At 34.0% G+C, this 27,472-nt stretch overlaps 1 protein-coding gene across 3 annotated transcripts in view; it reads right to left on the reverse strand.

Annotated features, from left to right (window-relative positions):
* LOC149804363 (alpha-(1,6)-fucosyltransferase-like) overlaps positions 1 to 27,215 on the reverse strand; it is a 156,829-nt gene extending 129,614 nt beyond the window's left edge. For 2 of the 3 annotated variants that reach the window (XM_089939453.1, XM_089939425.1), the window contains exon 1: positions 27,137 to 27,215. The gene's annotated coding sequence lies outside the window, so the exon portion shown is untranslated. The remainder of the gene's footprint in view (positions 1 to 27,136) is intronic. The other variant, XM_089939435.1, reaches the window with a different exon arrangement.
* Between the last annotated feature and the right edge of the window lie 257 nt (positions 27,216 to 27,472).

The raw sequence follows: 27,472 nt of genomic DNA on the forward strand, positions 1-27,472 counted from the left end.
CTGGCAAATTCCACTGATGGAAAGGGCAAATATAATCTGGCCTTCACAACTCCAGGTGGGGTATACCAATATATGATAATGTCATTTAAGACGAAACATTCGCCTTGTACTTTTCAATGTTTAATGAAAATAATTACATGTGGTCTACATAACTATGACACTTACATCAATGATGTCATCATCTACAATGACAAATGGAATGATCACTTGGGGATAATTCAGAAATTCTTTGATAGACTTAGTGATGCAAATTTGACAATTTTTGCTGTGCTTGTTTACATTTCTAGGACATAATTTTTGACAAGTTAAATCTATAGAACTTATGAAGGCTATCTCTGAATTCCCTGTACCTATTAGTAGAAAGCAACTGATGCAATTTTGGTGTATGGCTAGATACTATTAGAAATGTTACTCCAAGTTTTCCATAATTTCTGAACCCTGGAAAAATCTGTTATGAAAGAAAATCAAATTTCATTGATCTTAAATATGTCAGGAGGCTTTCATTAAGTTAAAAGGCCATACTTAAGAGTGCACATGTTCTTGTAGTTCCAAATTTCAGTCAATCATTTAAAATATCTGTTGATCCAAGTGATGTTGAGGTTGATGGAGTATCGATTCAAGAAGATAAAAATGGTGTGTTCATCCAGTGTGCTATTTTTTCGAAAATATTAAATAGCACCAGAGAAATTATTCACAATTGAAAAGGAATGTTTGGCTTTGATATTTGCAAAACGTTTTGAAGCATATATTAGTTTTGCTCCTTCTCTGATTATTGTATTCAGTTATCACAACCCCCTTTCATTAGCAAGATGAGCAACAAAAATCAGATGCTGCAGAAATACGATATTGACACCAGGCACATCAAGGGATAATCTAATCTAATTGCAGATACACTTTCACATGTACAAGACACATTATATTAATTCATGTATATTACGTGTCATTCATAAGACTTCATCTCATGTGATTTTTAATCACATTTATATTTGACTGATAGTTAAAAGAAAGCTTTAGAGTATAAATCTTTCTTTTTTATGAGGGGTGGTGTTACGCATATTTAATTTGCAATGTTTGTTTTTTCTCCATGATTATGTTATATATAATTGTATTGTGGATTTTTACCTTATTCAAAGTCAAGTTCATGTTCTACCTAACCGTTAACTTTCAGTAAACAAATAATATGTAGCTAATATTTTCTCTATGAGTGTGGGTTAAATATGAGGATCATTATCAATGAAAGTAAACATTTATCTGGGTCTGGGTCTAGAACATTGGTATTCGCCATGGAATAACCTGTTGTACCTGATGTTTACCACATTCTTCATTAACTTTAGTGACAAATTTTATGTTTACAATTTAAATTTTTCTATAAATGAACTTCTGTCATACATTCTGGCTCTTCTTTTGTGACTTAGTTTTTTTTATATAATCTTGTTTATTTGAAAACTTATTCCTTCCTGCTATAAAATCTAATGCAGAAATTATTTAACGGTTGTGTTAAGTAATTGATTTGGGTGAAATTATTTGTTCAAATTATTATTCACTGGAAATATAGAGTACTCTTAAATAATATTCTAGGACTGTGTGTGTGTGTGTGTGTGTGTGTGTGTGTGTGTGTGATTTCAATTTTTAACCAAGCTTTGAAAGTTTTCAGTAATATTACTATGATGTCTGCGGTGTGGCAGTTTACAGTCACGTCTAGCACTGGGGCATCATGTCATACCCAGTCACATTATCCTAACACCAAACTGATCAGTCCTAACACTAACCTCTCAATGTTGAGCGTTTAGCAAGGCAGCTGTTCATATAATTTTTATAAGTCTTTGGTACAATTCGGCAGACACTCGAACCCACGACCTCCTACAACTGAGGAAGACTCTAACTACTAGGCCACCGGAGCAGTGTTATAATTCTTGGACAGAAACATTAATTTAGAATTATAGTGTATTCTGACAAGGACATCTTGCAGTATAGTAAGGTGATTAACTGAAGACTGTTTGTACATCATCACACTTCAGGCTACAGGGACATTAATATATTCAAGACTACAGGCATGTCAAGACATTCTGTGTTGGATCTTATTTCAAACACCACTGGAATTTATTTACAGTATTATTCATTAGGACTGATGATGAAAATTTTTGACTATTTTAATTTGCATTACTATCAAGTTTTCGCTTTGTATTCACAGGAAATAAATTATTTGCTAAATTTTCCAAAACCTGTTGGTTTTCGCTCTTTTCTGTTATTTAGTTTAAGACCATGGAGTCGTAATACTACTCACTAACAAGTATCAACATGTAATTTTTTATTGGTGTTGGGTCAGGTTTGATTAGGGGCCCCGAGTGGCCGAGTAGTCTAAAGCGCTCTCCGTTATGGATCACTGCCATCTCACCTCTGTCTGCATGGGTTCGAGTCTCAGATTCGGCTAATGTGGGTATGTGAGAAAGCTTGCCAGTAGCTTCTCGTGGGTTGGTGGTTCTTTCCGGGGTTTACCCAGGTTCTTATTCCACCATTATTACTGGCCATTAATGTATAGCCAATCATGTGCTGAAAAATGGCGTTACGCCCTATAACAACAACAACAGGTTTGATTAGTCTGGTTGTATTAAGGTTAAATACACTGATGATGTAATAAATAAATGACTGAAAATACAAAACATCATTTAAGTGTGAAAATTGGCACAGTCACTTGCTTATGGTGTGGCTGAATTGTTCTTCTTGACATATATATATATATATATATATATATATATATATATATATATATATATATATATATAATAAATTAAGAATGTGGATGGAAAAAGGTCAAATTTATTGAAGGTATAATTTTTGGTGAACTGAAAGAAAATACAAAAGTCAATGAAGCATGAAACTTTGGTCACAGTAACTTACTCCTGGCTCAATTCCTCTCCCGAAGATGCACTGGCATATCAATTTTCATATGTAAGTGAAATAGGGTCAATTACATAAAGGGTGTAACAAATTAATAGAGTACAATTTACAAAGTCACTCTAGAGTAACAAATTAGGTAATGGTTACCAAAATTAAGAATGGCTGTGTTACTTTTTGGAAAATGCATCTACATATCTATTTTTTTTTTTTTACTGTACAGGTACATCTGGGGTCAATATATTGAGGGTGTTATGTACAGGTGTTTACAAACCACTCCGACATACTTTGGGTATGGCTGGGTTACTCTCCTTGAAATGCATTCACATAAAAATTTTCACAACTGTAGATGAAATATTATCCAAGATATTGAGGGTTTGATAAACAGCTGAAGAAAAAAATCACTAAAACATTAAAATTAGGTCATTCTGACCTACTAGTTGTACAAGTTACTCGCCTAGAGATGCATCCACATGCCAATTTTCATAAGCAGGTGAAATAAAAGACACTGTGGGCATCACAAATCAATAAACAGACACATGAATAATTGAATGCACAGATGAATACACAAATGAATGGGCAAAATGGAGGGGATATATCCCCTCCAATCTTCTTTGCTAAGGGAATATATTAAGTTATGTAATTATTAATAGCACCAAAAAAAATGAATATTCCTATTATTAAAAATACAGTACTTACCAAAGTGACTCAAAATAATGAATTTTGCATTAAAAGCACAATGTGAAAATAAATATTTTCATTCAACTATTTCAACAGAGCAGTCTGAAGACTTGCCTGGATGGCTACATTTAGTGCTGTTAGTGTCTTAAGGTACAGGACTACAAGCCTGTAACTAAGACTTCGAAGCATTACAATATCAACTCTGACCTATGTTTAGCTAATTACTACCATTTGTGTATGGACTGAACTTATCTCTACATGACACAAGGCACCATATGAACTAATAAATTCATGCAGTGAGACCAAGCATCTGTAACTGATAACAGCAACTGGCACATCAAGGATGGTGGTGGAATCAAGCATACACATGTATACTGATATGCATGGTCATATCTCTGTAAAACAGTCTCTTTTGATAAGATGGATACGGTCATGGATCCCATTAAATTATGAAAGAGTAATACACTGTATAATACAACCCATCATAAGGCAACCTCACATAATACTATACACTGTATAATACAACCCATCATAAGGCAACCTCACATAATACTATACACTGTATAATACAACCCATCATAAGGCAACCTCACATAATACTATACACTGTATAATACAACCCATCATAAGGCAACCTCACATAATACTATACACTGTATAATACAACCCATCATAAGGCAACCTCACATAATACTATACACTGTATAATACAACCCATCATAAGGCAACCTCACATAATACTATACATTGTATAATACAACCCATCATAAGGCAACCTCACATAATACTATACACTGTATAATACAACCCATCATAAGGCAACCTCACATAATACTATACACTGTATAATACAACCCATCATAAGGCAACCTCACATAATCCTATACACTGTATAATACAACCCATCATAAGGCAACCTCACATAATGCTATACACTGTATAATACAACCCATTATAAGGCAACCTCACATAATACTATACACTGTATAATACAACCCATTATGAGGCAACCTCACAAAATACTATACAATGTATAATACAACCCCATTATAAGGTGACCTCGCTTACAACACTAGACATGTAATATACCCTATTATGAGGTGACCTCATACATAGCACTATAGGGGGTTTCACGGTTAGTATCTCCCTTTGAAAACACCAGTGGGCATCTCGGTGCAACTCACTTCCGGATAGTTCAATCAATTAAGATGGTAGATGTAGATCAAGAAAATGTGACAGACCGTTCACATTATGCAAGCAAGATTGATATCTCACCATCTTAAAAAGAAATTCTATCAATATTTGATCAATTGTCTTTACATCTTTTATTTGTTTTTACTAACTTGCGCTGCTCCCGGCTTTCAAATAAATATTCTCTGCCCATCTCAGAACTTCATTATCTTATCATTACTACCTTATTCTCTAGTTTGTATTATTTGATTGTGCGAAAGTGAATCGCTGCGTAAAAAGTTCTTGCAATTTATCTCGCTTGAAGATTAATGAAAATATGTTTATTTTATACAGCTTCAATCATAGCAGCTAATGGAGGTTGAACGACAAACGAGAAAAAAATTATAACTTCTTAAGGTTCTTTTATTATTGATTTAGACTGTTGGTTTTCTAATAATGTTCATTGTATTTTTTCATGAAATAACTTGAGTTTTCTCAACATGCACAAGTGTCAACCACACTTGAACAGACAGGCGCACGTACAAGTCTCCTTGATGATTATTTTAATTTTATTTCCTTGAATGGTTGGAAATTTTAGAGTATACAATTTGGACAAATACCGATGTTAGACACACTATGCATGTATATGACATGTGTGGCTCTCACCTATCTGTATGTCTGTCTCATTTCATCTGGTGCATGGGTATGTATATCCTCGAATGAATGTGTTTGCATACGTATATTACATAAACATATTTCTGGTTAAAAACGAGTATAAAATGATGCTAAGATAGAAAGAGTGACTGATAGATAAAGACAACAAATATGAATATTTGTGAGTATCCATTTATTATTGACTTGTAGAGCATGTTCTTACAAGCAGTCTCTTTTTTAAAAAAATTATACTGTTTGCAACTTCACATCCGGTCACATGGATCAATATTGATTTAAAAGGTAAACCAAAGTAATAGGATGGAATCTGTGAAATAATTGGATCTTTAAAACTTACATATTTGATACAAGGAAAGTTAAACAGAATTAAACTAATTTTAAGAAGGCTGTTCTAGATGAATTTGCTGGTGGCAATCAGAAATGTTGTCTAAAGACCCCAGCAAATTTGACAGTTATTATGTGTCAGCATAAGCAAAGAAAAATCATGCTAAAAGTTATTGCATGTACCGTCCGATACTTGATGTTTCAAAAGTCAAAAAGAAAATGAACCAAAAAATACGTCATTAGCATGTTATTTAATGTGAATATTATACGATATTTACACCCAAATATGAATAAAAATTCCGTCTGCATTAATTACACTCATTTATCGTTATGATAGCTAATGTAATTTTTGCTTTGTTAAGTTCCTCTGAATACATTAAAATATTGTTCCATTTAAAAAAAAAAAATAATTTCTGATTTAAAATATTCAGCATTACAAATCAGCTGACGTATCGAATTTGTGTTATAATTTTCTTACTGAACTTGTGTTATAACTTTCTTAACTCGTGTTATAAATGAACTATTAGCCTTGCGAAAGTAACTGAGAAAGAAGGATATATCAACATATGAAGAATGCAAATTGTTGATATTGTTTTCGTTAAAGTTATATAGCCAAAAATGTGCAATAAATGTTTAAAATCTGAGAGCAAAGTGAAATGTTCCTACAAAAGTATCTGAAATTATGGATAATGAATCTATATTATCAGGTATGGACAGTGTATTTAATTTAATTATTTGATATCATTTAAGTATGGAAAGTAAATATTATTTAATTATCTGATATAATGTAAGTATGGACTCTGAATCTAATTATCTGATTTAATATTTATAATTATTATCCTAGTATGAACAAAAGATGTTTGACATATATAATTGATTCATTGGTTTAACCATAATGATCTGTATGTAGTACAGCTAAGATTCCTTCCTTTGTTGACTTTATGTTTCGCTAACCAAGTGTAGAACGGTGAACTATCCTAAACTGGAAATTTTGTGTGAGCATACGCATTGGAGCTAAGGGAGGTAATTTTCAGTGCTACGATCAGTAACTCCGTTGCAACCGTGAAACCCCCTATACTGTTATGGCTCTCTTTGAACAGTGTTACAGTGAGGGATCAACATTTAATGTACCCCATTATAAAGATGACATCCTTTATAACACATCACACTTTTATGGTTCCAATGAACAGCGACATGTGAGGAAGCACCAGACTATATATCACAGTATAAGACAACCTCAGTATTAATACAGTCTCTTTTAATGACTCCCTGCAGCTTTGAGAGAGCTGTGTACTCAGTATATACAAAATCTGGTTAATCACTCAATAACTGCTGTTGCAAAGAACTGACTTATTGCTTTGGATTTAATTCACCATTCATTCTTTCTGTCGACACTATCTAAACCATTATAAGTATCATTTCAAATTAAGCAGGTGATTGTTAGGGATAGAAATCAACTGGTGGATGCCATTACTACATGTACTTTCTTATAACCAAGCAGCAGTGATGAACACACTCAAGTTGAAACACAGGTTGAACACAGTCCCTATTCAGTCATACTATCTTGTGAATCTCAGGATGGTTTTTTTAGCAGCACAGCAACACATCATTGACTATTAATGCAATGGCTGTCTTGGTAAACTGCATTTCACAAGGGCATACAATGACTGCTCACACATGCTTAGTTTGGTTAGGATTTAAATATGCAGCCTTTGGATTGTGCAAGTTCGGCACTCAACCATTGAACCACTATTGCTTCCTCAGTATAGAGCTGAAATGTTAATAAAATTTATACACACATAAAAGTGACAAAAATGAAATTACCCAACATCCTTTACCAAAACTTTAGAACATATGTTGCCAATTCTAAGTTTTACGAGTCATCGCAGCCATCAGTTTGCTAGCTAGAATGAGATTCAAAACTTAGAAATATGTTTTAAATATTTAGGAACTGATAGGTACTCTCCACCCCACCACCATGTGCTGGGATATTTCTTGGGTGACTGCGAAAGGTACTTTAATCTTTCTGGAGTAAACTTTTGTTTATTCAATTGTGAAAAAAAAATTCAGGAGTACATGCATGAAAAGTTGTAATTTTAAAAGATTCTGAAATATTTAACATTGTGACTGGGGTGCAATTTGTATAGGGATTGGGGCCTTCATTTGGCCTTGATGGACCCTTAAGAAAATTACTTCTACAATAATGCTGCTGAAAACTAATTGATGTTATTAAACGAGAAATAGTGGTCACACTGATTTATTATTCAAAAACTATTTCTCCCTGAGACTCTACACCTCACCAAATTTTTCAAACTTGTTAGGAGTAACAGTTGTGCCTATGAATTTAGTATATTTATCATACTCAAAAATTTCAAGCAACTATCATACTGTACATTAGACCAAGCATGCCAATCATGACCAGTAGAGCTAAAAATGGGGGCAGAAATGAACAGAGTATATTGGCATTGCAATTGCTGACTCCTGCCACTTTACAGCTCTGGACATGCCTTTCCTAACCTGGCCTCAAATGGGCATTATGTAATAATTCACTAACATGTATGCCATGCTTACATTTAAAAAGTCTTGAATGCCCAAAGGTCATTATATCATTTTAAACTCAATCAATTATAAGCCAGTTTGGTTTATTGAAATGTAGCACCATCTGTACTCATTTGTAAGTCAAGTCAAACTGCAAGCAGCAAAGATCCTGATCTGCCTCAGGATAGTGTACCTGCAGACATGGGTATATGTTTTGTTTGTTCTACTGATTACTCCTAACAAACTTCACAGACCCAGAACTAACAGCACACCATGTTATGGCAGATATGGGTCTGTGCAGTTTGCAGTTGGACTCAATTTATAAGCAAGTATAGACGGTAATGAAACAGCCAGAAGTTAGTTGGCTGGACCTCTAATTTCCCATGTACTGCCCTCTAGCTACCCTGTAGCTGCCAAGACTTTCCCTGGATACAAGCTAATACCATTACAAAAGTACTGTATCTATGAATCTAGCCATTTTGTGGGATTATTTTTACTATCCTAATAAAATAAATATCCAAATAAACATGAATTACATACTTCTTGAAAGGACACCATCCATTTATTAATAAATTATATCTGCAAATGTAATTAAAATTATTAACATGCTTATGTAATTATGGAACAATGACTATTTACCTGTGTGTGTGTGTGTGCGTGTGTGTGTGTTTAACATAAGAGATATGGTCAATACCATATATATTCCCTTAGAGTCGAGTCAAACTGCAAATAAGATTATGATCAGCCATAGCATAATGCACCTGCAGATCAGAGTCTGTTGTTTGTTCTACTTACAAATCCTAACAAACTGCACAGACCCAGAACTGCCAGTGCATGATGCAATGGCAGATCTTGGTCTATGCAGTTTGCAGTTGGACTCTTCTTTTAAGTGAGTATATAGGATAAATAAATTAATAAAACAGAAATTACATGCTCTAATTGTGCTCCCTCAATCTGATTAAAACCACTTTCCTACATACAGACCTGACAGTGACTGCTTAGGGGTCATATTTTGTTGACCTTTGAATTAGTCAATGGGATTGCAGCTTTCAAAACTCTGAAAGCAAATCAGCACATGGTGATAATCTTTAGCCACATTGCTCAGTCTCCTGAACATGACACTATCAGACTTCATCTGATCTGCTGAAAAATAAATGATTATGGTAATAATGTAGGTCACCAGAACATAACCCTTAAGCAGTTAATGTCAGATCTTCATGTAGGACAATGATTTTAATCAAATTGTTGTTGTTTTTGTTGTTGTGGGGTTTAATGCCATTTTTCAGCACACAAGAGGCTATACATGGCGGCCAGCATTAACGGTGGAGGAAGAACCTGGGAAAACCCCTGAAAGAACCACCGACCCATGAGAAGCTACCGGCAAGCTTTCTCACATACCCACATTGGCTGAATTCGAGACTAGAACCGATGCAGACAGAGGTGAGATGGCAGTGATCCGCAACGGAGAGCGCTTTAGACCACTCAGCCACTCGAGGCCCCTAATCAAATTGTATGCTCTCTCTATTTCATGACATGTCATAATAACCAACAGCCTCAACAACTTGTTTTAAATAACAATAATGATCACAGGCAATTCAAGAATATTGATAGGATTAAGATTCAAATCGCAATAACACTTAATTAAAATAAATAAATTTATCACATGAAATGGACTGCAATTTCTTTAAAATAAAATGATGTAATAATACAGCACAAGCTTTTTGGATGCCTAATACTAGACTAAATAAATGAATACTCTATCCTGTATCTCCGGATTTGATTTTCTTTGCTTCAGAAATTTACATAATTTACATTACTGAGATCAATGTGTACTTTTAAATATTTCTGCTTTAAATTTCGAGAAAGATACCATTCTCTACCAGTTTTGGATGCTGATTTTCACAATCTGAATTTGACTGGAAACACCTGAAGTATAACTGCAGATGGTGGCAGAAGGAAAACTTACCAGGTGTGCATGACACACAATTTTATGACTTTCATTTGCACAACTCTGCCAAAATAGTGCATATTTCTAACAGGGATTTACAACGCAATAAATATCTAGCTACAATATTGTGATTCAAGAAAAATACTGAATTGTAAATTATTATCTCAACTTTTAATTACAAATAAACAACCAAAGACAAATGTTTGTGTAAGAAAAGTAACAATAACCACAAACTTCCAAATTATGTTGGTCGGGTGAGAATATTAGAACATACTTAAATGTCATCATTGCAGGAGAAGGTCAGAGATTACGTTATTGTTATATAGAACTTATTCAACATAAAAAAAAATGTCTATTATCATTAAACTACATTTACACATATCACAAATTGAAAACTGGAGGTACCTTCAAAAAGAGGGGGCAATGAACTTGGTGCTGGGAGAAAGAAGCTCAAACAGGCCAATGGGAATACAGTGGAAACAGCATGTATGGAAGAGCAGTTAAGAATGCCAGGTTCTGAAACTGATCTTGAAACAGCACTGACATACAATTTTCAGGTGTAATTGATCCCTGAGGGAAATCTCTGTAACTCCAGAATGAATGGACACAATTTGTGGTGTCAGGTGATGACAGAGGGAAAACTCTCTAACTTCAGATGAACCTGACTTCCATTAGAAGCTGTTGTTTGTGGATCATTTCAAGTGAATTTCAGCTTATAGTCCAAGAGAGGTGTCAGAAAAGGGGGGAAACAAAAATATCCTTATGTTCTGCTTCAAACTTTAAAGTTTGGGTGCACAAGAACTCACTCGTACCTGTGCTGGGCACCAAAGGAATATTTCATGCGTCTGAGACTATCAGTGAGGAAGTGGGTAAAATGTTTGACCTGGGGGTGATTGAACCCTTGAGATCCTGATATTCATTCCCTGTGGTGTGTGTATGTTTTGGATTTTTAACATAGCTTTAACAATTGTTCAGTCATATCACTATGATGTCTGCAGTGTGACAGTTTATACTGATGTCTAGCACTGGGGCATCATGCCGCAGAGATGTAGCATATAGTCCCACCCAGTCACATTATCCTAACACCGAGCCAACCAGTCCTAACACTAACCTCTTAATGCTGAGCATCAAGTGAGGCAGCTGCTAGTACCATTTTTATATGTCTTTGGTATGACTTAGCTAGGGTTTGAATCTGTGACATTTGGCATCCTGGCCTTCCACAAACTTGACCAAACACATACTGCTGCATTGCTTCTAACTTTACAAATCCAATCAATGACATTTTGCATTTTATTTATGAAGTACAATCCAATTTTAAAGATATATTGTCATTTCTTATAAACTTGCCATTAATCTGGATGAGTTAAATGTTCTAATTCAGGGCAATGAAGTGTAAGAAAAGTGTAACATGCATATCTGATTTAGCTGATGGGAGAATGCAATCATGTTTTTTTGTGACATAATACAATATAGCAGTTACGTCAATAAGGGCGGCCAACAACACAAAAGATCCTTGAAACTGATCTGGATGTTTTGGTGGTTTTCATATGTGCATGGTACATCATGTACATCAGATGACATGACCATTATAACATCAGAGCTTACAATTATACAGAAATCCAACACTGCCCAAATGGTCCTGATATCAAATAGCTGGCTTACATAAAATAACCAAGATCCTAAGTAAACTATCTCCCAAACTTACTTTATATCTTGATTTTACCTATATCTTGACAAAAGTTCTTTTTAAAATATAAAAGCATTATATATATATATATATATATATATATATATATATATATATACACACACACACACACTCTTGCTTTAAATGAAAGCCATCCAAGATCTTGACAATTATAAACATAAGGCAGAGCAAACTCTATTTCCCAACTGGTAACAAGATCAGCCAATCAAATACAAGAGTGCATAATTAATCTCAGTAGAATTTGCTCATAATCAAAATCATCCAACATCATGATTATATAGAGTATTTAACTAGTTTGAGCAAAATCTGTCAGAAATATAATTCTCCATAACCAATCAGAACACCACTCTAGTAAAACAGCCTTGCTTTCCATGACAGATGGATTCCTGCCTTAGATCAAGAGAAATTAATAGGATCTGTTTAGAAAACATTTTGACCTTGCTGATCATGGTATTTTTATCAGTAAAATGACTATTTTTCAACATGACAATTCCAAGACCAACTTGTATATATCCTAACTAACACAGAGAAAATTATGTGTCAAAATAAATGGCAGCTTTTCTAAAGAATAATTAGTTACATGTGGAGACCAATCCTAGACCCACTCCTCTTTCTCTTTTCCAAAAATGATCTTCCAATGGGCAACTGTATTTCATCTACTGACCTATATCAAGGTAACAACACTGATTTCAACAGCTAAATCAGACTTTTAAGTGTCCCTTCAGATAGCCTAATTTAGAATAGATTCCTCGTGTAAGGAAAATGGCATGAAAGTAGACAAAGACAAGGCTAAAATATCATTGATTACTAGCGAGTAGAAGAAAGCAAACTTTGAAAATAACAACATGAATCTTAAGTTGAATGAAATTTGTTTGCAAATGTTAGCCATGACAAAATCTTGGGGGTGATAGTTGACACAAGTTGCAATGAGCCATGACAAAATCTTGGGGGTGATAGTTGACACAAGTTGCAATGGAATGAACATATTCAAGCCATGTAATAAAATCAGTTCACGTCTGTGGTTATGTAGCAGGATAAGGCTGTATCTATCAAGTAAACATGAGTTACCTCGACTACTTTATGTTAACTGTGAAAACACTTTTGACAAGAATATTTGCAAATTATTCTGCTTGCAAAAACAGAGTTTGTAGATAATCTAGACACTGCTTCATAATCCCAAAAGCAAGAAAAATTATATTAAAATGTTAACAGTAAGTGAAATAATATATCTGAGAAAAGCTAAAACTGTATGCACAATATTTAAATAATATGGCCTCATTATATATCAAGGAACTATTTCATGGCAATGCCCCCAATTTAATATCATTTCAGCTAACATCTTGTTATTTTCAAAGCCAATTAAAGACCTCCTTAAGAAGTTTTCAATATTAGGGTCACTAACTTGGAAAAGAATCACAAAGGAAACGAAAGAAGTTAAAAATATAACTACATTTTAATTTTAATCTGATTAATAAATTAGAACTTAAAGTATACATTTTCAAACTGTCCACTTGGTTGTCAATTTTTGTCCTGTTGATACACAATGTATCTAGCTGGAGTATGTTGTTATAAAAGTTTCTGTTTATTATGTTCATTTATAAATTAAGCTTAGTAATGCAGTAAAAACTGTTATAAGCAACCTCTGCTATGAGCAACCACCTGCCATTTCTGACCACAATCGTAATCCATGGATCGATTTTATTATATAAATGCTGTATCATGAGCGACCACCTGCTGAATGCAACCAGTGACCGTTATGTCTTGGCAAAATGTGCATGTCGACACTGCTATGTACAACCACATCGCAAAAACAAGGATATAATCGAATGGCCCTTATTTAATCTCTGTAAAAATGACCGCTCATACCATTCTTAAAAAAAAATATTTAAAAAAATAGGCTGGCTACTGTTATCAAAACTTTTGTAGGTATGATTATAGGGTCTAATAGTTTTTGTTGTAAACCAGACTAAAGTACATGGTGATTACTCGTATGGGGGAGAGCAATGCGGAGAGTATATGAAGCAGGGAACCAGAATAATCATTCCCACATTTAGCATGCTTCCCAGCCTTATCGTAGATCATAAGTTTAAGTAGGACCCAGCATGCTGACGAACGACTGTAGCGCGAGAACATAGACACCACTGACCTATATGTAATCAACTGCTACAACGACCACTTGATTAGTAACGATTGTTCTGATAAAAAACAACATTTGTTTTTCCCCCGATGTTAAGTGATTACATCCCAATTAAAGATGTCGTCTATTCAAGTTGGTGCGACTGGGTTACACGCTTTATTTATTGAGCTGGTCCCTGTATGGATTCTTTGAATGAATCCATTCACTTTTGTCTCTGAGTAAATTGTTCTGTTTCTGGATGAGATAACTGTTTCTTTTTATTTCATTACTAGTGAGATATGTAATGCACATGTATAGAGTTTTCATATTTTCCGCAGCCCAGTCAAAACTTCTTTACATTTAGTCCAACATACCTATCTGACCTCACTCATGTGTACACAACAGCAAGATACTTACACTCCTCTTCTGACAATCATATACTCATTATTCCAAGTATGAAAACAAAGTCATATGGACAGCGTTCTTTTGCATACCAGGGCCCAGCAACGTGGAATGAATTGCCCACTGAACTTAGACACAAAGACACAGTGATCACATTCAAGAGGGCTCTCAAAACTCACTTATTTTGACAGAAAGAACAAACTTAAAGACCTAGTAATGTGTCCTACCTGAAATATTCTCAGCATGTTTTTTATTTTTTTAATATTTTTCTAATTTCATGGTGTTTGTTTTTGTAATAATATTATTATGTTTCTTATCTTATAGGTGTTGTCTAAAGTTGTAAAGCACTTAGAGCTTCTAAAGATTAGGCGCTATACAAAGTCCTCATTATTATTATTATTATTATTATATTACAACTAAGCACTAATAATGTTAACACCTAGAACCTTAATAACAATGGACAAACCTCCAACTAAAAAGAGAAAAATTTTAAGGCTGGAGAAAATAATTATTTTAACTGAAAGAAGTGAGCAAGAGCAGACCACTCACAAAAAACAGTTTAAACGGCGGTAAAATAAATTTTGATTGTTATAAAGGAGGAGTAAATCAGAAACAATTTTATATGCTAATATATGTGATCTTCAAATGCAAATGTGATTTCATGTTTAATGATAGAAGTATATCTTTATTGCTATAAAATTTTGTTTTTAGATGAATGCATACAATATTTTAGCAAGAATTATTAATAAAGAATAGAATATATGTACCGGTACAGTGATGGTGGTTATTTTTCTTTAAATTGTTATGAAACTGGACCTTGGAAACTGGTCTTTTTGTACAAACCTGCTATGAGAGACCACCTATCTTGAGAGACTGCTTTTTGTTGGCAGATGGGGTGGTCTCTCATAGCAGGTTTTACCGTATTAATGTTTCTTTTTTTTTTATCAAGTTGTGTATTGCTGTTTATATTTTTTTTTGGGGGGGGGGTCTCCAGAGAAAAGTTCAGTGTTGTATGTGCATTTTTATCAATACTTTTTGATGCATCAATACTTCTGCTGAAGCAATACACATATCAATACAAGAGATGGAGAATCGCTACAAAACGATAATGACCGTATGCATGTTATTTTAGTCTTCACCAGTCATGAATAATTATTATTAGTTGCCTTGTTATTCTGTAAAATTATAATCCATCTGAAACAGCATTTGCAGTCACATGCACTTGTGTTCATTAGTAAAAATGAAAAAGATTATTTGAGGATACCCACTTGCCATCTACAAGTTGACACAAAGTGACATGGTTCATAATCTGCCCCCACCTTCATTTCATGCTAATTATCTTAACTGTGAGAGTTATAGTTGGGGTGGGGTGCTCCCAATATTCTATTTAAATTATTCTAGAAGTCCCACCCAGGCTTAATTTTAGTTAAAGTTAAATTAGTGAAAGATAGATGTAAAGCTCAGAGCCCCCAGTCAGCAATGCCGAGTTAAATTATTGAATATAAAAAAAAGTGAAATTCAATGAATAACAATTTAATAACAATAGTCAAATGATTCAAATTTCCCAAGTACTCTCCTGCTTGACCCTATAATAGCCTACTGCATCACATGATTAGTAGTGTGAGATAGATTTCCACCTGTCCTTGTATTTTACTCATCTGTGTATTCTTCTCTCCTATTCCTCCCAATTCCTTCTCCTCTTCCTCCCAACTTTCTCCAAATTCCATCTCCTCCTTAACTTCTCTATACCCCTTCTCCACTTTCTCCTCCTCCACCTTCTGTACACCTTCTCTCCACCAACTAGACTTTGGTCGACTCTGATTGCTCTGCTACTCTCACTTCCATCTCACACCTCTTAGAGACTCAGGGTTCAACTGAACCAGAAGTTCTGCCCCCTAAAAAGCTTCCTGTGAAAACACAAGGATGGTACAATATTTTCCATTAGCCCCTCTCATCTCACACTACACCCATCAGATAACCGCTATTAAATTTCTTCGGCCATGTATTCATTCACATTGAAATACTAATACTTTCTGGTATAGTAAATTAACATCGTAATAAAAGCACGGTATCAATTACTGTATATCTCATACATACATCAATAAATTGTGTCACATGAGTACATATTCCTAGTCCCATTATACTAAACAATATCACAACAATCAGATGCACTTCTTTACATTACAACTCATACAAAGTACACAAATATCCATGCTCTGATATATCCATACATCTATGGTAACTAATCGTACATACTTCAACCATTTTCCAAACTCACAATTCAAGCTTGTGTAAATTCTAACATAATGCATTAATAAATGTACTGGTTTACTACGAACTAACTTAATATCAAATTACAAAATTAATTCTGACCACGAGCTAACAACCTACATAATTCTCTACATAATACTCAAGCCCATTTCTCAAATACGCATGTAAATGAAACATTACAAAGGTAATTCTACAGATTAAACAATGCTAGTAATTAAATATACATACTACAAATGATTACAATTACTATGCCATAATATTCTAAAAAAATCGAGCAAATAACTCACTGACCTTTTCAAAACTTTGTCCTTCCTTAGAATTTGTTGCCAAGTTTTACTGCCAAATTACAAGTGGCTTCCTTGGAGTAATCCTATTTGTTCAGCAATCTTCCCAGGAGAACTACTGACCTTTTGCTTAGAGTTATAATTCAGAGCTAAATTGTAATCACACCCTCTTTCTCAATTCCCACTGGATATCATTGCAAACTGATCCAATCAAGCAATGTCCTTCTCGCTGTCTGTCCATGTGAGGATGGGTGAGAACACGCCCCATTCACCCTGTGGGTTTCCTCTGGTCTCTGAATAAACCTTTAACATGTAGGTGTGATAAGGCAAGCCTTTGCCCAGTTGGCACGATCTATCACCTGTGTTGATTCAAGATTCCGCTCTCTGGTGGGTTACGGTAATCTTGCTTTTGAGATTAACTCTAGCCCAAGGCAATGTTTAGACATCATAAATATGGCCGCAGCAATTATACGTGTCTTAATACTTGGACTTAGCAAACATGACATTAATCCAGAAGTATGTTCAGCATATACTTTACATTCCAAACATATTCCATTGGTATAATGAAGTACTTTACTCATCATTTAATAACTACTTTCATGTGAAGTTTGTACTTTCAATAGTATATTGACTCCTTTGGTCGTTTTGAAAGCTACGCTACCAGTGTGTTTCACATTGAAAAATGTTACACTGATTTCTTTTTTGTGTTTATTGCTTGTTCCGCTCCAGATTAAACCATAACCACCTATCAAAACTCAATGTAGCTTATTCTCTGCAAGACAAACAGGAAGTACTGGCAGAGCAACAAAGAGACTTCATGGGAAAGTCATTAGATATGTCCAGTATTTAAGTGGAGATGGTGTCAGGGTGTGCCATTGCATGAATGGTGCATAATTTGTATGAATTTGCATGCTTGGAGAACAGTGGAACACGAAAAATTGCTGCAAATTCGTTCAAAGTCCCACAGATGAAAATGTGCTCAACGAAGTATAAATTTTTATTTAAACATTCTTGTAGAGACATCTGTTTTTCATGTAGCAACTGTTCCACAATGGTATTCTTCAAGCACGACATGAATGGTTGTGAAACTAAATTTGATTTGAACAACGTGCCCAGAAATAGAAATTATGACATAGTTTGAACTATTCATACCACGAAACACCTAAGATGGGTCACACCTGGAGTCAGCTTGAAGGGATGGCACAGGACAGAAGCCTCTGGCGATCTTTTGTGGGCGGCCTATACCCTGGCAGGGGTGACGGGCAAAACTAACTAAAACTTGAACTATTCATGAAGAAAGTTTTACAAATGTGCTTAAAATACAGACTACCTAGAAAACCCAAAATGTCTGATTCCCCAGCGTGGTTCATTACAATTTCATTCAGCAAATAATTGCTGATGATAGTGATGATGACAATAATGTTTTTAGTTATGAAGTATATCAGATTATTGGAGCTGGGAATGTGTTAATGGAGACACCAGTGAGTGATTTTGAGCATGAAATGGTGTTAAATACGAGTCAGACGTACATGCTGGATGGACAAAAAAAATAGATGGAATGATCTTTTAGTGGTATTTCGATATTAAATGTACATAGGACAGAATGCTGAGCCTAAATAAAATACAGACAATTTAAAAGTATAATACAAATTTCATTTTTTTATTTGATCAAATTTGCCCTGCGGATCATGTTTCAAAACAATATACATGTATCCGTATCAGGGTTAAAATAAACTGAATAAAATAGGGGTTATAAGATGCAATTAAGAAGCAAAGATATTTATTATAATACCTCTGTCTGCACTAGCAATAATGGGCTAAATACCTGTATACAGCATTTTGGAACAGATAAGAAATTTAGCAAAGTAGTTAGTAAACTACTGATTTAACAAAGGAAGTTTATGTTTTTGAAAAATCCTATTTTGGAGCAGATGTATCCAAAAGATAATATCTATCATTGCTTTAAAATTGTAGATAACAGTCACAAATATCAGTTTCCCAACATATTCAAGCTGACAAAACTAGCTATGTATATGCCCCTTCATAAACAAGCACAGAACAATATTGATACAAAGAAAAGGAGCAGAGTATGCTCAGAATTGTTGTTGTTGTTGTTGTTGTTGGGTTTAACGCCATTTTTCAGCACGCGATTGGCTATGCATGGTGGCCAGTATTAATGGTGGAGGAAGAACCCGGGAAAACCCGGGAAAGAACCACCGACCCACGAGAAGCATGCTCAGAATTAATTAAAAGCTTAATGCTTATACAACTAGAGGTGACATGTGTCAAAGATGTTGATTTCAGTACAGCTATAAGAAAGTGAAGCAGGAACAGGGTTCATACAGAATTCTGAATGATAAATTCAAAGTTGTTTTCCAAGCTTTCAAAGACCACAAATATAGATTTTCTATTTTACTGAAACTTGCTTTGATGAAGAGTACATGTTATTGAAGTCACTGCCAAGGCCAACTTTGGATGGCCAAACAAATGCCGTTTGTTATTGCACCGGCAATGAAACTGAATGGGTCATTAAAAGAAAGAAACCAGGAAAACTCAACTACATCCGAATCTAACAACCTCTGACAATTTTTTATTTGTGATTATTGAAAGAAATAGAAATGTTTGGGTTTATTTCAATTTTCAATGACTTTTAAAGACCTCAGGGTAATCTGATGGATTTTTCCAAACTTTCAAGGGCTTGAAAATGCTACCTCATTTTTCCCAAACTGTCAAAGACCTTCAAAGACTGTAGGAACCCTGAGGAAGAAAGAGAGACAAATATTGAAGTTAAGGTAAATATTGACCTATGACCATTTCTTCCTTTCCTCCTTTTTCTTTGATAAAGGGGGAAGTAGCACTTAAAATAAACTCCTGTCATCATCTCTCCTCAAACTGTATATGGGAACTAATGGGCTGATGGAATAAATGAAAGTAGCATAGACTGACAGATTTCAAGATGCTTATGTTTATCACTTTGTGAAAGTTAAAAGAAAATCAAAGAATAGGTCTGGTTGCAGTCAATAGTTTTCCTTCTTCACTAACAAATACAAGTACCTGTAGCTGTAGCAGTATTTTGCATGAAATAAAATGTGATAGATTTTGTTGGTATTCAACCTTATTCCCGTCCCCGAGTCTGTTCTGGGTGAGATTTTCTTTGCACGAGGAAATTGCATTTTTTCTTCTGTTTTGAACATATCATCATAATGTTTTCCAAGTGTAACCAAGACAAAAAATTGGTAATAATATGTTTTCAAACTGACATGTTGTACAAAAAAGAGAGAGTTAAATGGAGCCATCATCATATGGCCTAAAGTGTTGGATAAAACTCACTGCAACCATCATATACATGTAGCATGTTTGAAAGTATTGTTGATATCTTTTTATCAACGAGAATTGAATATAAATATATGATAACTACATGCCTATCTGTAGTGTGTATAATGGAAATACAACCAAGAATATCAACATACATGAATGGGCACCATCTACCTTCCAAAGATGGAAAGACCATCAAGTTCATGTGCATCGATATGTGTTGTATTGCAGGCTGTGTATCGTCAATCATATTGATACACAGCAGAAGTATATCATTTCACCCCTAGTAAACATGCATATAACAGTGTGGCACAAGGATTCTTATTCATTGAATTGTCTCCAACAGAATACAATTATATATTATAAAACTGTCCAGCATATGTACAAAGATGTCACTGGCAGAATCAGACTCCTGCGAAGTGCATATAACAAAGTGATGTAATACACAAACTTTACAACAAGGGGTTGTCTGGTTGAATGCATGCAAAGATGAGAACAAGAGTACTTATCATTGTCATTTTCTATGAATGCTTTACTGAAATAATTAATGTTTTAAATGAAATGAGAGGTATTATCATAAAAGTAGTATATTTCTGAAATTTAAAAGAATACAGTAAATGATTAAGTGTGTCAAAACCAAAGTTTTCAAGAAGTATATCTTTAATAATACAGCATTGCGGGTTATACCATTAGAAACAGATACTTCATGGATATAACATGTACACATACACAAATACAAAAGAAAAACAAGTGATGCATAACAAACACTTTGAACAGAGAAATAAACAGTATAAAGGAAGTCAACCCAATTATCAAGTGATGCTGAAGGTGAAGTAACTCCAAACTGTTTAAATTATGTTACCTGACTGCTTTAACCATTCCACTGGGAATTCTCATATCTACTGGTATTTATTACCAAATAGACAAAGGCCTTCACAGACCATACCTTTAAATATTATTGTTAATGACTTTTCCTTATAAAGTCTGTCACCGTAACAAAAAACCACATGCATTTCAAAATTAGTTCGGAAGCCCTTTGATGTTTTCTAATACAACAAAAATTACATTTCAGTACATGCTAATGTGAACACCACAGACCCTTGGTCAACTAGTCTTATGGTTTATTATAGTTATACAAATGTAACATTGTCATATTCTATCGTAAATTTGAAAGTCACAGACTCTGTTCAATTGATTCACATATATACATATACTATCTTTCGTTAAATTGATTTGTATATATAAATATACTATCTTTTAAGTGTTTGTTCTGTTTTTACTTGGTAATATTTAGATCTTATTGTAAATCTATCATTTGTCCTTATGACAAACTCTATATGGACAAGGGCTTCAACAGCACATTGAGAGATTTGTTTTTCCCTAAAGCCTCATTTCCCTACCGGTAGCCTCGATGATTTGACATATTCTGTCAATCTTGCCCTCATTCTGGTTTTAACTGGAATAACCAAAAGTGCTAAGCATGTTTAATTACTGTGTAAATAACACTGCATAGCCATGTGGACGTTGTTACGATGTACATCGTAATTAAAACAAGAATGATTTAGCGGTGTTTATTGATAATGGAATATAGTAGGGTTGTAATACATGAGGATTATCACAATCATCAGGTAACTCAAAATACAGTCTTTTTTCTCTTTGCAAAAGCTTCAAATAAAAACCACCCTAAATAAATATGGTCTTGTACATGGCCAATTTTTTTTTCATCTCTCTCTATCATGTGTATACACACATACACACACAAGCTCGCACGTGCTCAAGAGCATTAACTAAAACGTGATTTCAAATTCTTTACTTTTTATTGCAATTTGATATTGAGATTATTGCTGCTGTAAAAATTCACATTGTTTTAATTTCTTGACAATGTGTACTCGTATCATTGTGTACAATTTACCAATAAATAATACCCTTAACTAATACATGTTCAAACCATCTTAATCATTTTGCTAGTCCTACTTGTAAGACCTCAATGCTAATATTTATGTTTTGACTTTTGTGTGCACTAAAAAAGATAACATATGATATGTCTTAAATGTAGGACTATCATTTTGCCAACATTACACAACATAACAGCTACATATGCTCTAAATGCAGACAAGCTTTCACACTGAGTCATAATCCTCTCTCTCTCTCTCTCTCTCTCGTTTGCAAATATATGTAATAACAACAAAAATATTTTGAGTACTTTAATTTTAATTTTAATTAGATTTTTGAGTTGAGAGCAGAATGAGACAGAAAATATATGTTTACTTTGTATGTTTGTACTGTTAGGTTGTCGAGTTGCATGTGTTCCATTGAATTTGTTCAGGTACACTTCTTTTATTTTCATATAGTCAGAACAGCAAAATGATACTTAGTTATTTTACATTTAAAAAATTGTACACTGAAATTAATAATTACTTTTTCAAAATATGGTAGATGAATAATCATAAGACATTTGGACATTTGTATATGCTTCTTACATGACGAATGACCATGAACTGAAGGTAAAAACAGCTTAAATAAATTTGAAAATTTATTGATTTATCATCAATATTTATCACATTCAACCCAATTTACTCATTTTAACTGTTTAGGAATCACTCTTAATTGTTATGAACTCAATAAAAAAAAAAAAGACCTCATTTAAGAAAATAAACATGAGATGTGGCTAAGTTTCAAAACCCGTGATATAATAAAGAATAGTTTTCCCTCATCAGAACTCTTAGTGTAATCAAAGTAATAGACATACCAGATAAAAGTCACTTCTAGATTTACTAAACTGAAGTATTTTATTCCATAACATTACAGGAATTGTTATCACATTATTATGTGAAAAAAATTAATATATCCATGAGAAATTGTGGCTTGTAAAAACCTGGTCACATACAGAGTTGGTTCCCCTGATCAGAACTAGTAATGACAAAATGGCAGTGCCCTTTAAAACTGATTTCAAAAACTCGTCAATTTAAATGTTTTATTTCATAGCAGCTTTTATATCTAGGAGACTGGTGTGTACTATTAGTTTACTTGTATAAATACTAAAAAATAATGCTTGTTGTTAATCAGTATGGCCTTTTAGTCATTTAAGATAAGATGGTCTTAAAACTGGTGGACCATTTTATAAAGTCTCAAACCTTCAAATTAACTCTTCTCTCACAAAAATTAAAACAGTTAAAATGGTAAGAAGGATTGTATTTATTAAATTAGGCCTACTTACCAATGCCTTCAACACAATATGTAGTTTATGCATGTAGATTTTTAACAAAATAAATGAATGTATCCTCCTTAAATAAAATCTGATAATCCACAACATACCGGCAGTATTTCCCCTAAGGGTACACGACTGAGGGTTTATCAAAAGTAGGGTTCATCTTGTAGTGATAGCAATGTAAATAGGGGGTGCTTCAGTCTGGCCAAGTGCCACCATCTTACTATTTTTGTACAGAGAGGGTGCCCCTCTTTACAGGACTCCCATTCTTTTAACTCTGATTGGATATTTTCATGAAAAATGGGAAAATTTTATGTCATAACCTGCGCAAGGGAAACCATATGTTATTGGTAAGAATTTGATAAGGCTCTGAGAACATTTTCATGAAAAATCCACAAAATGTGTGGATCATGGAGGGTTTCACGTGGGATAGGTTTTATTTATGAATCTAAATTCCAAATTTATGTGCCAAAAATATATTTGTACTTATTATCATTTCGTGGGAATACAACTGTATTATAACATACCCTCCATGTCATATTTAACCGGAAATGCATGTCAGTTCTCTTCCTTGAGCAACTGATAGAGGTAGCAACCACAGAATCTAATGTTTTATCAATAAAGTACAACAAAATCTGTGACAACACAAAACCACCTTATCTGTACAATAAATATACATATATTTATAGTACATATAAGGTGATTTATTGTAAGATACTTTACTGAAAAATGTCAGACTCCTATGGTAGCAACTATATACTCAATGAATATAAATATCGTTGCTACTGCTACTGCTACCAGTAACCAGCAGTTTGGTTTTATTATTACTGCTACAAAATAGTATCAAACCTGCTTGATACCTTTGGATGTGATATTAATGTAATAGTAAAAAAATGTAATACAAACTTGTATCTTCTGTTTGAAGAATAAGTGTGATGTGATTTGGATTTTTAACGTAGCTTTAACAATTTTTCAGTCATATCGCTATGATGTCTGCAATGTGGCAGTTTATAGTGATGTCTAGCACTGGGGCATCATGCTGCAGACATGTGACATGTTGTCCCACCCAGTCACATTATCCTGACACCGGGCCGACCAGTCCTAACACTAACCTCTTAATGCTGAGCACCAAGCGAGGCAGCTGTTAGTAGGGCATAACCGATTAGCATTTTTCTACTGATTTCCGATTCCGGATTTTGGGCATGAAATTTTTCCGATTCCGGATACGATTCAATTAATCGGAAATGCTAAATTAAAAGGTTTTTCAAATGAACTTTTTAAACCGTGTTACACACGTTTTGCATATCACACCGATGTCACAAGGGGAAGGATATGGCAGGACTATAGCAAAATGCAACGAAGTTCAAAGCCACAAAGAATCCATGAAATTTTTTATTTTTTTGCCAGTTCCGACCCATTCTTTGTTCAACAATTAGTTGATCTTGCCGCCAGGCTTTTATTTTCCCGCCTTAATCATTTATGTCAGCAAGCGGCCAGTTCCATCCTGTACTTTATTCAACAATTAGTTGATCTTGCCGCCATGCTTTAATGTCGCGGTCAAATAAAAATAAAACAGGCTTTTGTTTGGTCCTATAAAGTTGGCCTCTTGCGGAATCATTTTCTTTTAATACCTCATTAGCATGTGTCAATGTATTCAATATTATGCCTTCATTATTGAGGATGTTGACATAAACGGGTAGGACTGTATTATATATTTTAATAAATTTAAATCTTTCGGTCTAACTCAAGTATTATCGTTTCACCCCGTTGTGTTGACCATATTGGACTTTTCTGACTTCTTATTTAACTTTATTAACGCACTCTCGAATGACACGCAGTGTTAGACACAGTGCTATAGAAATTCAACTTTATTATTTTTATTATCCGAATCGGTCGTTCCTGCCTTGTCCGACTCCGATTAATCGGAAGTTCATACTATCCAGTGGAATCCGATTTCCGGATCAAAAGTCGGTTATGCCCTAGCTGTAAGTACCATTTTTGTAAGTCTTTGGTATGACTCGACCAGGGATCGAACCCACGACCTCCCGCATCCGAGGCAGACGTTCTAACCACTAGGCCACCGGAGTGGTTTTTTGAAGAATAAGACCCCCCACCCTGTAATAATTTTTTTAAAAAACTTTTAAAGTTTTTAAGGCTACTCACAGATCAGGCTGTAGTAGCACCCATACCCCCTTCATAAAACATCATTTGTCTGTGATTTTATCATTATTTTACACTGTTTAAAAATAAGTAATATTGTTATGACAAAAAATGCCAGCACATAAAAATATGCAATAAAAAAAGGCAACTGCAAAATAAATAAATAAATAAAAATAAAAAGTCTATACAGTACTGTATATAACTTTTCATAGGGAATATAAGAGAAAAATAAATATTTTATATAAATTTAAGTCATATAAATAATATTTTTAGATGAATTAGTCTTAAAAAAATTCACATACATGTAGGCATTTATAAGGGATAAATACCCAGATTGTCTTGTTACAATGTCCTTTTATATTTTTTTTTAAAGTAAGGAGGTTGATGTTACTTTTGCTTTTCACTTTCACATGAATAAAAACAAGCTTTACACATAATTTGGCTTTGGATTGGACATACACTCATAACTGTAAATTCTAAGTAATTAAAGCTGCAAATTCTGGATTGGCCAAGGTACATTTCCCCCCCCCCCAATTTTCTTTTATACACCACATACATTTGTAAATAATACCTCAAAAATAGTCTGGTTATATTCTCTAGTGACTGCTTCATTAATTACCCAAAAAACCATTCCATTACTGGATTTGTGTTCAATATATACACTGTACATAAAATTAACACTGCATGGCACAACTGTTTGTTTTAGATGTATCTGTATACTTGTATGTATGATACATATATGTTCTTTTATGTTTACAATGTGTTTACTTTATGATTATATTTTAATTTAGAGGTATGGACTTTGTAGTCTGAAATAAAGAATTCTTATCTTATCTTATCTTAATTATCACTGTTTAGAGAATTTGGTTGTTTTGGGGTTTTTTTTGCCAGGCAATAAAATAAGTTGTTAGCACTTGCTATGAGCAATAACCATAAAAATCAGTATACTTTATTTGCAAATTTGTTCTTTCTGATGCTTTGGCTGTCTCAAAAATACCATATTTATTAACCTGAGATGAAATTTTAAATTTGGCCTTTTACCCCTACATAATGAGTGAGGAAAGAAAAGAAAAAAAAACTTGGTATCACAACCGGGTGGGTGTCACTGTCAGATTAAAAAATTTTGTGTGACGCACAAATAAGGCATGCCTAAAAAGAAACACCGATTGAAGTTTTCTTAGATTATATTTAATGGGAAAAGGCGAAGAATGTTGTGTCGACATATTATTTAAATGTCGGTTCTTCCTTGCAAATAAGCAAGGCGAGGTTGATCTTAGACAAATCGACAAAGAGGCATTCATGTTAAAGTTGTGCAGCATCTAGATCGGAACTTAGAAGCGGCAACATACCACATCAAGATGTTCCTAAAATGCCGCTACCCTCTATCAATATAAGCACGATTATAATACATAGCACAAATGTATGTGTGACACATGAAACTTACCCATGCATGAACTTGTAAACAGTTGTGTATATTTATAGCCGATAATGAAGACCAGTCGGGTCATGGAGCTCAACTTTGCGCGATAAATCGTTACTTCCGGTACAATTATACTATTAAAGCAAAACCTTGGATCATGAGACGAACCAAGAACTGCATTGTTATTGATTATCGCTCTTCCAACAATGGGTTTGTGTTTCCAATAAAATAAAACACTGTGCCTTTAAATTTGGATTCGAAGATCACTATGCTTTTACAGAAATGTGCAGAAATATATATTTATGCTTCTAGAGGTAAAAGTTTTCCTAATTTGGGGTATATTTTTTATTTAAATTACAA

Source organism: Sinohyriopsis cumingii, chromosome 2, assembly GCF_028554795.1.
Source record: "Sinohyriopsis cumingii isolate HCF-2022 chromosome 2, ASM2855479v2, whole genome shotgun sequence".
Taxonomy (NCBI): Eukaryota; Metazoa; Mollusca; class Bivalvia; order Unionida; family Unionidae; genus Sinohyriopsis; species Sinohyriopsis cumingii.